General features: G+C 38.3%; 1 long non-coding RNA gene across 1 annotated transcript; it reads right to left on the reverse strand.

Moving 5' to 3' along the window:
- Positions 1-2,489: 2,489 nt before the first annotated feature.
- Positions 2,490-11,179, reverse strand: LOC138982716 (uncharacterized). The gene is made up of 3 exons (XR_011460945.1): positions 10,840-11,179; positions 9,800-9,927; positions 2,490-3,943 (listed from the first exon to the last, which is right to left on the reverse strand). It is a non-coding gene; the product is annotated as an uncharacterized lncRNA (long non-coding RNA).
- Positions 11,180-12,982: the final 1,803 nt, after the last annotated feature.

Consider the following 12,982-nt stretch of genomic DNA (forward strand, 5'->3'; position numbering starts at 1 on the left):
ATTTGGAGCGATCATTAAACAAATTAAGAAACAAGCAAGTTAGCAAGCAAATCCTTGAAAATGTGTGATGTCATACAAAAGGAGCCAACAATGTTTTGGCCTGGTGTTCTACTTACAAAATAAACTAGTAAAAGAATTGTGAGATGTAAAGAGAAAAGATTAACTGGAAACACTACCGAATTACAAGACATCATCAGTGATTTGAATCATGCACTTATGATTTTCTTCCTTTTTTCCAGATCGGGTAGAATACTTTATGTCAGTGACATATTTAAATGATTGCAATTTTGTGCTGGTCTTTAACATGAATAATTAGATACAATGAATACATTATTCAATGAGTAGGAAGTGACAATATTTTAATGTGTATGATCTTGTTTGATGAATGCCGCAAACACTCTGAGAAGTTCTTCTAAGCAAGCAAAGAAACAGAGGTAATGAAGTTGGATACTGAGATGACTATATTTTGTAACTTAGACACTCTGTCTATAAGGAAGCTAGCTGTTGCTTGAACATCATTTGAAAATTAATCTGCGCCATTTTAAATGCATTGCTTCGGTATGGTAGAGCTGATCATCAAAATGCATCTCATGTGTGAAATTTTAGCTTTGATGTTGCACTGACTTCAGAAGACTAACCTGTTTCGTGAGTAAAAACTGCAAACATTTCAAGCTGACAAGAACAGAACGATGTTAAAATATAAGATATGATAAGGGAAATGTGAAGGCTAAATTAAACAAAGAATGAAATTGTAACCCACTCTGTACAAGTGGCGCGTTTTGCTGCATTGATCATCTTTTATTCTTTCATGTGTTCTTTTGAGTTTCCGACAACATTTGTTGTGTCATTGTGTATGAACGTTTTAATTTAAATGATGATAAACAATGATTGCATATTTTGTGTAAACGATATCGCTCAACGTCTCAGATGTGGCATGCAGGCTTCACGTGGAATAAAACCATCCCTCCACTTTAACATATACCAGCTGTCAAAAACACGTGTGTTTACTTTGAAGTGTTGGAATGTTTGATCAATTAATTTGTTTAACTTCTACTGGCATCAATCCGCAAAATGTATTCATTCAAACATTCCAACTTTGCACATGACCCAGTCAGAATGTAAATGTTTGGTATGTATCAAAGTGTATAGATGGCCTAACCTCATGTAAGAGCCCATGCAGATATAAAATAGTAAGCCAAACTTGGCGTTTGCAAGAAGAACGGTGCCTTGAAACTGACAGCAGCAACAACAATTTAATTATCCACAATCACAGTGTCACTCAGCTTTTCACCCCATCCAAACCACCAGCCATCCTCTCACTAAAAACCAAAACAAACTCCCCAAAACACACACACATTAAAACACAGAGAATCATGAGATTTGTTTGTTTGTTTATTCATCCTGTAGAATGTTTCTTTAGCCACTGAGCCAACTATAATACTCGTCATAAAAAGTAGGCAGATCCGTTTGAGGGCAAATCTTTATGATGAGGCCGTTTATTAAAAAAACCAAATACAGGTTGACCCAAAAACAATGCAACCCACAACAAGTTAATAACCTACATTTGTGGACATAAACTTCAGCCTATGCATGACCCTTCTACAAAGTGACAATTTTGAAGATCAAATAGGCTGACTTTTGTGCAATTTTAAATTAAGTTCCCAATTTTGGGGATCGACTCAACGGTACGGGTTTTAAAATTGAGCGGTAGCCAAACTTGCCCGATCTAAGCGCTCAAGATTGTAACATTCGGGGCAATTCGAATCACAAAAGTATACCTTAATCAACATTCAGACCTGGGAATCCCTGTTTTGGACTTGGAGTATTCTCAAACAAACTTGGTGTATTTTTTTTTTAAATGAGCGTACTCCACATTTAAACATGCTTCACACGCGTCTGTCTATGAGTATATAACTGCTTTCTTCAGGTCACCGATGATCTAGGGGGTGTATACTCAGACATTCAGATAATATAAAAGCTAAAAGTCTGGAGGGTTTAAATTAAGTAAGTATTGATACCGTTCATGGTCAAACTTCGTTTTAGTGAATCGACCGCCGAATTTGGAATTTATTTTTTGAAATAGAGCACAAAAGTCAGACCATTTGACCAGTTACATTTGATCTACAAAATGTCCACTTTGTGGAAGGGTCATGCACTGGCTGCGGTTTATGTACCTTAAAAATAAAGTGATTCGGTCAACAGATGTAGAAGTTATTAGCATTGTTTTAGTGTTACATTTTTTTTTGTTTATCCTGTATATGACTGAAAAAAGCCATTCATTCCCCAAACCTATTCAGAAAGCAGATTGGGTTTATATGACATAGTGTTTATACAGCGGAACATACAACACAGACACCCTGCAAAATCAAATTCGCAAAATCAATGTTCCCGCGTTAAAATTGACACAAAATCAGAACTGCCAAAACAAAACATCTTCTGCAAGTCAATAGAAAAATCAATCAAATCTGCATCCCAATCAGTCAGTTTTGTTCACATATTTGGTCTAACACTGACATTAAGGCATGTTGATTTGTGTAGGTGTCATTCCTCTGAGAAGCTGTAAAAGGCAGTTTTAGTGGGTAATGAGACAAAAACCGGTACGTTTTCGTAACTCCTCAACGCATTGCCTTCAACGTTGCGGTGATTTGTGCTAACAGTAGTAACACATGTGGGAAAGTTCATACGGATTTTAAAGTCATTTGAGACATTAGTCTGCTGTTAATTGACATGCCAGAAAGAGTTCTTAAATTGATGGTAGGTCTTCGCTGACTCATTGAAAAACAATTAATTTGTTGTTATCTTCAAGAACAATAACAGATGCGCCACACAATTAAATTTCATGTACATATTTTATCAGACATTGGCGGTATGAGGATTTCAACGCGAACATTAATATTTTGCCTCATTCAGAGCGCTGAGCGCAAATGTAGGCCTACGCCTAGAAAAGCTCACGGCTGACACGCTTAACTGATCATGGCTCTTGAAAGAGCATTTTCCAAGAATGTGTGTGTGCGTACAAGTGCGCTGTGAACAGTCATAGTTGAAAATGTATGAAATTAAAGGTAAATTGAAGCTTTCATTTTTCTTAATGCATGCTAATTTTTTTTTACAAATTCAGTTCATTGGACAGGGTACATTTTTATTTTTAAAATTCGTTCTGGCATGTCGCGCAACAGCAGAACTAATATCTCACATGACTTGAGATTCCGTGTGTACTTAACGACATGTGTTAGCCCAAATCACTGACAAGTTTTAAGACAATGCGTTGAGGAGTTACTGAAATGTACCATTTTTTGGTCTCATTTTTGTACTTAACGACGTGTGTTAGCACAAATCACTGACAGTTTTAAGACAATGCGTTGAGGAGTTCTGAAATGTACCATTTTTGGTCTCATTACCCGCTAAAACGACTTCAAAAACTGAGAGGATTGACAACTACACGCTCAGCATGCCATAGCGTTCATGTTAGACAAGATATATGTGAACAAAACGGACTGTTTTGGATAAAGATTTGATTGTTCTGTCTAATGACATGCAAAACATGTTTCGGTTTAGTTGTTCTGATTTGTGTTGTTGATTTTAACACGGGAAGCTTGATTTTGTGAATTTGATTTGTGGGAGGGGGGGGGTGTCTGTGTTGCAGGTTTCACTGCATAGACACTACGTCATGAAAACCCAATTTTGTTTCTGAATAAAGTAGGGAAATTAATGGCCTTTTCAGTCATATACTTGGTTTTTCAATCAACAGCCTCATCAGTAAGATCTGCCCTCAAACGCATCTGCCTACTTTTTATGACGGGTAGTGTAGAAACCTCTGCAAGCATTCTCAGCCGAATCAGATGGAAAAGCACAGAATTGTGATGGTACTCTGAATTTGATCATCGTCCCCAGCGAACCCAGGAACCAAGGTGCAAACAGCCTTCCCTTAATGTAGCGGTCCTTCCTGAAAAATAAAGAAAACATATAACTGAGCACCTTCAGTATTCACGGGGATGGGTTTTGGTTAGCGAGGGGAGGGTGTGTGTTGGGGGGGAGAAGGTGTGTACGTGTTGAGCAGTGTGTGTGTGTGTGGGGGGGGGGGGGGGGGGGGTTGAGGAAGCACTTGCTCTTCACATGACCATTGGGATCGGGGATGGTGTGTGTGATATTGTAATCTAAACTATTAAAAAAATCTGTGCGTGTATGAACTTTGTGCTCGGCAGAAATGTTTCTCGATTTTAGTCAAAAACAAGTGTGCCCTCAACCCACACACTTTCGCTCTTCAGCATCAACGCCATACAGTTTCATTGGGAAATGTGTCTCGATTTCAGTCCAAAACAGAACTTTCAGGATCCAAAGCACTCGCCTTTCAGCCTTTTTGACTCACATGCGAAGCAAAAGTGAGTCTATGTACTCACCCGAGTCGTCCGTCCGTCCGTCCGTCCGTCCGTCCGTCCGTCCGGAAAACTTTAACGTTGGATATTTCTTGGACACTATTCAGTCTATCAGTACCAAATTTGGCAAGATGGTGTATGATGACAAGGCCCCAAAAAACATACATAGCATCTTGACCTTGCTTCAAGGTCAAGGTCGCAGGGGCCATAAATGTTGTCTAAAAAACAGCTATTTTTCACATTTTTCCCATTTTCTCTGAAGTTTTTGAGATTGAATACCTCACCTATATGGGCGCTTTTCAAAATAGTAAGAATTTTCAGACAGATGAATTTTTCAAAATGACTTTAATCAAATCAACTTTCTTGTGAGTTAGAATGATTAAGGAAACATTAAAGTATTCAAAACACAAAATGGGCACTCTTTGTCTAAAACAGTGGAGAAGAAAAAAATAATTAATGAAAATAAACAAGGAAAAAATGTCAGTGGTGTTACCATGTTTTGAATTTTTTTTTATCAAACAAAATAAGGCGATATCATACTGATTTGCATATGGATTGAAGAGCCTAAAGATGATCTCCCAATTGATCATGATTGAACATGTATCGCTGCACTGAAATATCAGGTTTCAGAGCATAAATGTGCCTTTCGCTCTGATTTACTGTTTTTTTATCATTGTCTTTCACACGGAGCAGATGAAGGGGTGATAAAATTTTTACGATTATTTTTTTGTGTATGCTTTGGACTTAAAGGCATAAACACAAAGCATTGTACTGATTAAAATGTCCAAGGAATTATGGACAAAAATTAAAAAATAGCATGGTAACACCACTGACATAGCGGTAACACCACTGACAGTCGGTAACACCACTGACAATCATCATAAAAAAATTGAATTTATTATAAATTGGAAATAAGATACTTGTCACCATGAACATTCATTATGAATTTGAAACCCAAAAGAGACTTCTGATAAAGTGAAATTATCATAACTTTAACTATTCAGAGGTACATTCATTGTAGGCAACAGTGAAACAAATTACTTTTGGTAACACCAATGACATAAACACCATTCATTAAAGAATTTGTAATGAGATTTCAAGAACAACACAATTTATCAGTAATGCTCATGTTAAAACTGAACACTGACATTGTTTTGAACAGGTTTTATGCATAAATGTCACAAACTTATTCCAAAAAGGTAACAAAACTTGACATTAGTAACACCACTGACAGTTGGTAACACCGCTGACAACTGGTAACACTAATGGCATACTGACATCATCGTTATGCCATTTTCACAACTTGAACATAAATGTAGCACATTGCAAATGCACATGGTTAATGCGACAGCTCAAATAATTGTTCCAAACAGATTACAAGCACAAACAGAAAACTTAGGGGGAAAAATGCAAGCAAATACAACATGACAATAAAGAAAAAAGTAACAGGCAGTAATACAAATGAGATATGCTTGCATCCATCTCATTTCATTTCTTTCCTGGGCACAAAAGAAAGTTACAGTAATATGTGCACCTGCACTCTTCAGGCAGCGTTTCTTGACAGAATGCATGGCAGTAATAAAAAAGGCTTGGTAGTAGAAAAATGAACAATGTCTTGCGGTGCATTTAATACCAGAACCTCGTCAAGTTGACAATACCCTTGCAGAAAATCATATGCTTCAAGCCTTCAACTTTCCCACCACCGCTCTCCATATTGCCTCATCAACTGAAAACTGGTCTGCTGCATTGCTAGTACGAACAGGCTGTGGGATGACGGCCAGAATTTTGTCATGGTCATACCAACAGAGATCTTGGTATGTTTTGGGCCAGAAGAAAGTGTTAGTAAATCCCTTGCCCACCGCATTCATACAGTCCACATAGACCTCTTCACCATCAACCTCCACAACCACCCCAGGATACGGCTTTCGCTCATACTGGACCAGAACCCAGAGGCCCTTACACTCTCCTGGGGGTGGGACATCAAACATCTGATCCGACATTGGTCTGGCTGATTGCTTCCCAACAGAGTCTGTTGTTTCTGGGACTGCAACCACAAAATGGTTTGCTATCCAGTGTTCTTTGGTCATGTCCTGTCTTGTTGTCGTCCACATAATCACGAGTGGATTGTTGGGTGTGGCTGAGATACCTTGGTCATCATGCTGACATCCAGGAGTGACTTTCAAGGCGCTGTGAAGTCGTGGTAGAATCAGTCTATGAAGATCAAACCGGACAATCGGATTGCCAGTTTGAGGGTGGACTGAAAAAACTGGACTTTTCAAAATGCTGGACACTGCACACACTTGCCAAATGCCCATGTACACCCCGGCTTTAGTTATCTTCATGACTGCGGTATATACGCCAGCTCCTAGGACAAAAGTGTACATACTTAGCATGTGTTTGTTATAATGCATGCTACAATTGATATAACATGATATATAACTTGCAATGTATAGCTCCACGCTACATAAAGTACCAGCAACTACTTCTTTAAGCATCCTGCCCAGTCCCTAGCATCCTCTTTCCCATGTATGCATTCCAGTAGTCTTTTCAATTAACGTTGCCCGTCTCTGCTGTGTGAAATACACCAAAAAGACCTTCGAATGTCAGTGGTGTTACCATTCTGTCAGTGGTGTTACCCTACAGCATGGTAACACCACTGACGGTAACACCACTGACAAAATGCAGTTTAAAAAATAATGACTGCTCCCCCAAGCATGCGTGATCCAAAGTTCTTGCACCATGTGGAAGTGGTTTACTAATACCACTAACTGAGCTATCAGTTTCTCCCCTGAGTGTGTTTTATTGCAACTGCACCTAGTAACACCACTGACAATATTTACAAACATACCCTTACCTGCTTCGCTTCCAAAGGCTTGTAAATGGTCCACAGCTCACAGTGCCGGCTTTCTCTGCATTCAAGTTATGGAGGGTAAAGGGAAGGAACTCTCAGCGAATATAAAGATGGATAGCAAGGGGGGAAACCAATGTTTTCCACCAAACTTGTGTGATGGTAACACCACTGACATGAAACCGTGGGACAATGATTTTTTCATCTTCAGTTTATTTTTTCTTTCATTCTGTTGGCAGAAAGGGGTAAATAGAATTTGAAATGTAAAGTTCATGGATAAATAACCTTAAAAATAATTTTTCTGGACAGCCTGAATTTTTTTTCAAGAATTTTATGGACAGTTCAAGTTTACCATGTTTTACGTGGGACAGCTATTTTTAGCCACCCACTCGATATTGTATGGACAATAGTAATAATCAAAAGCAATATTTGATAAAAAAAAGTTAGACCCCACTTCTTGTACAATGGTTGCTCTTTACGATAAAACAATTTGCATCGAGAAATACTGATACGTTTATTGGTAAGATTTTATGAAAGTACAGGGACAAGAAAATTCTTACTTTTTTGAAAACCACCCATATATGATATATAGGGCAAAGTAAGCCCCATCTTTTGATACCAGTTTGGTTTACCTTGCTTCAAGGTCAAGGTCACAGGAGCTCTTCAAAGTTGGATTGTATACATATTTTGAAGTGACCTTGACCCTGAACTATGGAAGATAACTGTTTCAAACTTAACAAGAAGAGCAAACGCTCGATCGAGTCACTTTCGCAGTTCTGAATATTATATGAGGCATCAGATGGACAGGAAGAAATTGCTATTCACAACACAATGAGTCACGTTCACATAAAATTTGAGCCCGGTCACTTTTATAGTTTCCGAGAAAAGCCCAACGTTAAGTTGTGTGTTGCCGAACAGAAAAGGCTAGTTATCTCCCTTGTTTTTCTGATAACGTTCGTAAAAGGCTACAGATGTAAATACGTTGATGTAAAGAATAATCCTACAAAGTTTCAATCACATCCGATGAACTTTGTCAAAGATATAAAATGTCTAATTTTTCCTTTGACGCTGACCTGTGACCTTGAAAAAGGTCAAAGGTCAACGAAAACATCGTTAAAGTGTAGAGGTCATTGGAGGTCACGACTAAACAAAATATGAGCCCGATCGCTTTGATAGTTTCCGAGAAAAGTCCAACGTTAAGGTGGTGTCTACGGACGGCCGGCCGGACGGCCGGACGGCCGGCCGGACAGACTAACACTGACCGATTACATAGAGTCACTTTTTCTCAAGTGACTCAAAAATTATGTGGGGCACATGTTATGCTTTCATCATGAGACACATTTGGTCACATATGATCAAGGTCAAGGTCACTTTGACCCTTATGAAATGTGACCAAAATAAGGTAGTGAACCACTAAAAGTGACCATATCTCATGGTAGAAAGAGCCAATAAGCACCATTGTACTTCCTATGTCTTGAATTAACAGCTTTGTGTTGCATGACCTTGGATGACCTTGACCTTGGGTCAAGGTCACATGTATTTTGGTAGGAAAAATGTGTAAAGCAGTTCTTAGTGTATGATGTCATTGCTAGGTTTAGTTACCCTAAAGGTCGAGGTCAAGCATGTGAGTCGTATGGGCTTTGCCCTTCTTGTTATTAAAATACATTCAACCCACCACATTTTCCAGTGATGAAGATTCTGGGGATGTGTGTTGATCCCATTGATTTTGGCCATTTCAGATCTGGCCAGAGTTGTACATGGGATAGGAACATAACTTCACCCAGACACATACAATATTGACATCCTGACAGTCAGTGACTGCTTTATGTGCATAGTTGAATTTTGTTTATGAACGAATTTCTCAAAAGTCACTCGCAGAAGTAAAGAAGTAACATTTTTGTTAATCTGAGAGTGGTTTCCACAACAAAATCTAACTCTGAGCAGGAAGAAGCCAGGGTGTTGAATGTAGAAGTATCCGAGTGAACAGATTCATTCTTATTCCATGTAAAAGCCTGGCAAGATCTAGGATGGTGAGCCAAGGGAAGAATAACTGTATGTGCCTTTAAAATAATTCCAGTAAATTAGTAATGATTTCATTTTATCTTGCAATTTTGTTTTACTTTCCTGTGCTGCATTAGTTCATTCACACTGTGTAATTTACTTTAAGAATAGTGGCAAAGGATTTGAGAAGAGAAAGAGAACTAAAACCAAGCTTTATGTACCATTTTGTATAAATAGTACAAATTGTACTATGCAAGGATACATACAGATGTAAGAATTTATTTTATACAAAGCCGTAATGTTTTTGTGTCAATAAACTTGCATCTCCTGCCACTACTCTCAGATTCAGATGTAACAAGTGTTGACATAGCTGAATGTATCTATCTAGATTGTAAGTGCATCTAATGTGAAACGCAGATCTCTTTACAACACAACGTACAAAAGTCTGCCAAAAACATCTACACAGCTTCAAACTACTATCACCAGTGCCAATTTACATATCATAAATCAATTTTACAATAACAATTTAATAGGCACAAGCAGGTACTTGGTAGTGGTACAGAAATGTGTGACTTACTCTTCATGGTAGTCTGTAAAGCAGCATGTCCACTCAGTCTGAATCCTCTCCAGAATCCATGATATATATCTGAATGCAAGAGCTGTATGAACACTTCATCACACATCATCTCTGGTTTCTTAGGAGGCCTGAAAAAACACACCATAAAATAATTAATTAACAATAAATAATAACTGTATTATAATTAAACCACTCGCTCATTGATTCTTTTATTCCCTCTTTCACAATCATAGTTTATACAGCAGCATTTACCTCTGACTCTGCTCATGCAGAGTAAATATCAAGTATTTAAACAGAAAAATAAGTCATTGTAGAATAACCCTTCTAAAAATACACAATAGACACACTTTCAGTGGCAGTGATTCAAGTGAAGTCAGTTTCTTTCTTCATTTATATACACACAAAAATTGTTTTGGGCCAGTTAGTGTTACTCTTGGCTTTACACACATGTATATCAAATTATACATGCATTCAGCTTAGAAAACATACTTCTAATGTTGGGAGTGCAGTGTGAGCCAGGACATTTACAGCAAATAAGGATACACAACAGTTCATTCAGAGATAGATTTGCCATTCACTGCATTATATTGTTAGTTGAATGAGATAGATCTACAGCGATGCTTCAATGCATTAGATTAGCTTTGTTTTAGTGTCTACTGTTCATTGCTCCACCGTGGGAAATTCAGTCAACAGTGCACAGTTCCGAAGAAAGTTCCGATGCTGCTGTGCATAATCATTGATGCATTGACGATCGTTCATTGTCAATGTCACTGTCAGAAAAACAACAACTGTATCTTTCATCGTCACCACTACACAATGGCTCGTAGGCCTATTTTCTTATGACACTGAACACGGTTTCGGAGACACTCAGACAGTACTGCCTGGCCCATAGATCTAGATCTACCCTTGCTCTCACTTTCTAACAAATGTATTATTGCAATATAATCTGACACACACTCACACACCGAGGCGCACAAACGAACACACACACCGTGGGACACACAAACTACACGCACACAACGGATGAATCTTGCTCTTACCTGTTGGATGATCCAAACCCATTAAAATCAGCGACAGGAAGATGTACAAGCCAAATTTGTACAGTCGCTGATGTAAAAAGTGGAAATTTAGTCAATGTTCATAGCAAATCTCCCGACTCAAGGTAGATCGTGTCCCAAATCAGCTGTGCCGGTCACTTCACGACTTGTATTTGAACCCCCTCCAAAGCGCAATCAATGTTTCAACTTCTTTGTCGACATCATTCTTTGGTTCATGCGTCGGACTGCCGAATATTTGATTTTTTTGTACAGCAAAATCAAAGACTGTCATGGCGGCCGCCATTTGTGTTTTTGCAATAGTTCGAAACGAGGACCAAATTTGGGCAAGTTAGTCACCAACTTAGGTCGGAACATTTGAAAATATCGTGCCATGCATTGCGCACTAGAGCGATAGTTTCGAACTTTGGATTTAGTTCCCAACTAGCTTGATAGTCTCCATTCATGCATTCCACTAATGGTAAACACAAGTGTTCAAAGCTTTTTACATACGGGAAGTGTGTTCAAAAGTTGAAAAGACTTCAGTTTAGGGTGCATGACTTACTCGAGAGTGTTCCGTAACTTTGCAGACTCTTGACATTAATCTATATCTATATATATATGTTACAGTCAAAACGGGAAATCAGTCATTACGGGTAATGACTAAAAGTTTTAGTCATTTCCGGAAATGACGGTTTTGATCAGTCATTACTGGAAATGCCTAAAATCTTTAGTCATTACCCGTAAATGACTAAAAATATGCTCTAGACATTACCAGTAATGACTGAACATGAACTAAACGTTCTGAGATGAATCCCATTATTACAAAAATTGTGAGTCTTCATAGTTTGCTCCCCCACAATCATCTAATTTTTATCCAATTATGCATGATATTGTGTCAAAACGGGAAATCAGTCATTACGGGTAATGACTAAAAGTTTTAGTCATTTCCGGAAATGACGGTTTTGATCAGTCATTACTGGAAATGCCTAAAATCTTTAGTCATTACCCGTAAATGACTAAAAATATGCTCTAGACATTACCAGTAATGACTGAACATGAACTAAACGTTCTGAGATGAATCCCATTATTACAAAAATTGTGAGTCTTCATAGTTTGCTCCCCCACAATCATCTAATTTTTATCCAATTATGCATGATATTGTGTTTCCATACAATATTTAACATAAGTCAATATTAAACTTAGTAATAATTCAAAAATCAAGCAAAAACACATTAAATTTATTTGGTTGTAAAGGCTATAAAACACACAGAGTGGTAGACACGAAGGTTGCACCCGTGTGTGCGAAAGCCAATTGCTATAAAACGCGCACTAAATGCGTGTACTTCTCAGATCGGCCAATAGAAATGCTATATAGAACGCACTCCCTTCGCCATAAAGCGCTCAAACCCCGAACCGCATAATCTCTCAATCTATTCGCAACTCTGATGTTAAACATTTGTCAATCTTTTATTTCAAATACACATTAGATAAAATGAACAGAAATTTGGAATAAAGAAAAGATAAAATGAACAGAAATTTAAAGAAAATGGAATTATCTCTCTCTCTGTCTTTGTCTGTGTCTCTCTCTGTCTGTGCCTCTCTCTCTCTCTGCCTGTCTGTCTCTCTCTCTGTCTCTCTCTCTGTTTCTGTCTGTCTCTCTCTCTCTCTCTCTCTCTCTCTCTTTCTCTCTCCCTCCCCCTGTCAATACCCCTTGCAACTAAACCGTCTTGAACACACACTTTGACGCTGTAATGACAAATACACATTCGATAAATTGAACAGAAATCTGGAGTAAAATAGAATAAATCAATGGAAAATTGAAGTAAATGACACACACACACACACACACACACACACACACACACACACACACACACACACACACACACACACACACATTTCATTTGTTGTGGCAGTTCAGGCTTTGGTGGCAGCGACTGTTGCATTTTATCTTTGATTTGTAGCACTTGCACCTGTTAGTGCGACACTTTTTTGTTCCTGCACAGTTGCACTTGATATAACCCTGCCCACCACTCTGTGATCCGCGAATAACTGTTTCTCGCAGGCTCAGGATTGTGTCACAGTTAAGGTCTGCCGTATCCAGGAGTTTTTGTGGACATAGTTCAAACCCACTCCTTTCATACGA

This window comes from Littorina saxatilis, linkage group LG12 (assembly GCF_037325665.1).
Source record: "Littorina saxatilis isolate snail1 linkage group LG12, US_GU_Lsax_2.0, whole genome shotgun sequence".
Classification (NCBI taxonomy): Eukaryota; Metazoa; Mollusca; class Gastropoda; order Littorinimorpha; family Littorinidae; genus Littorina; species Littorina saxatilis.